Source organism: Apium graveolens, chromosome 2, assembly GCF_009905375.1.
Source record: "Apium graveolens cultivar Ventura chromosome 2, ASM990537v1, whole genome shotgun sequence".
Taxonomy (NCBI): domain Eukaryota; kingdom Viridiplantae; phylum Streptophyta; class Magnoliopsida; order Apiales; family Apiaceae; genus Apium; species Apium graveolens.
The window spans coordinates 143,970,718-143,972,919 of NC_133648.1; positions in this window are offsets into that span (position 1 = coordinate 143,970,718).

Genomic DNA, 2,202 nt, shown 5'->3' on the forward strand with positions numbered 1-2,202 from the left:
AGTAGGAGAAGCCCAATGTACGACCCATATAGAAGGCCTAGTTTATGGCTCAGTTTAACAAAAGGTGATACACCCAAAAAGAGGCCCACAAAAGAGCCCAATTAGGGTTGAATTTCAATTCTAGTCGAATGAATCCTGATCAAATTCGATCAAAATATGATCATAATTCTGGTCGAAAAACCCACGACGAGGAGAAATTGGACCTTAATTCGGTCAAAAATTAAGTAAAAGGGTAAATCATGACCTGAATTAAGTCAAGATTCTGATCGAAAATCCTCCTTGTCGAAAAACCCATGAGCAGGAATTATGGGACCTTAATTCGGTCAAAAACTAAGTCAAAGGGTAAATTCTGGCCTAAATTCGGTCAGGATTATGATCGAAAATCCTCCTGATCAATAAACCCATGATCATGAATTATGGGACCTTAATTCGGTCAAAAATTGAGTCAAGGGGTAGATCCTGACCTATATTCCGTCAGGATTCTGATCGAATTTCATCCTGGTCGAAAAACCCAAGAACATGAATAATGGGGGCTTAATTCGGTCAGGAATTTAAACCAAGGAAAATCCTAACCAAAATTCGGTCAGGATCCTGGTTGAAAATCTACCTGACCGAAAAGCTCACGAGAAGAAGAATTGGGAGCATAATTCGCCTAGGATCCTGGTCGAAAATGTATTCCTGGTCGAAAATAAGTTCATTGTCGAATAATTTTTCAAAAAAAAAAGGAAAATTAAGGAAAAAATCCTGCAAATTAAGAAAAAAATCCTGAAAATTAAGGAAAAATCTTGAAAATTAAGGAAAAAACTGAAAATTAAAGGAAAAAATCCTAAAAATTAAGGAAAAATACCAGAAAATTCCTAAAAATAGGAATAATGTGAGAAAATGAGCGTGAAAAATTACGAAAATTGTAGAGAATATGTGGTAGCCTCGGATAAGGCAAAACATTGTAAATGTGTAGTTCGCTCTATACTTTATGTTAAAAACCCCATGCAAAGGAATAAAGAAACTTAAATTCTACAAAATCTGGTACGATTTCCCAGAAGTTGGGGTTCCAATGATACATAATAAAATAATTCATGATTACATAATTAATGTGGAATTAATTATGCCCAGTTTGGGTTATAAATGAAGCTCAATTAAAACGCTCAAAATCCTGAATATTAGTTAATTTCGTAATAGTAAATATGTGAAAAATCAGATGACAAGAAGATTTCAAATAGGGGTGTAATTTCTTGAAGATTGGCCTCCAAGAAACCTCATAGGATAAGGAATCAATTTCCTACATTTTAGGACTCTCAAGTCTATTGTAAATCTGAGATTTACCCACCAAGTTTCCTAACACTAATTCAATTCAAGGGCATCCCATGCCTATATAAGGGGTCTCACCCCCGACGTTTTTTTGACTTGATCTTTAGCACACGGCAAGTTACGTAGGTATTTTGTGATGGCAGATTGAGTCACGAAACACGAGAGCAGCCAAATAGAGTCTTGAAACTCACGAACCCTAGTAATAAATACAACTTTAAATACATCCTAAGTTTTCACCTATAAGAAATAGAAATAAAAAACTATACAATACAAATAATAGAAAACATAAAATTATGTCAAAATTTTACCTAATTATATTATTTTAATTTATAATTAATATTTCATATAATTAAAATAATAATTATAATGCTAAAAAAGGTTCACTTAACTTTCATATAAATAAATTAAAGTAAATTTAATATATAATTAATAGGTGTAATTAATGACCATAATTATGTTATTAAATGCTAGAAAAATATTTTAATAAAACTTTTCAGAAAAATGAAAATTCAAGAAAAATATCATGAAATGTTTTGAAAATTCTCTGATCCTCTGCTATAATATTATTTATAGATTAATTTTATCTTAATTGTGAAATTCTGATGTGTTGGTCACATGACTTGCTGATAAGGAAAAAAAATAGGGTAAAAAAAAAATGCCATTTTGAAGTTTTACTAATAATTTACTTGTGTAGGCCGGGATCCAGTATTTTCTGAATCCTTATGTATAAGTTTTTAACATCCCTATAATTTCTTAAGAAAAAATTAGAATAATGACTTGTAATTTTGAAAAAAAGATTCAAAAAAGAAAAAAAGAAACAAAATATCTTATTTCAACCGGCCAAAATAGAAACCCAAAGGCTTGAACCAAAGTCTCCCGGTATAAATAGAAAGC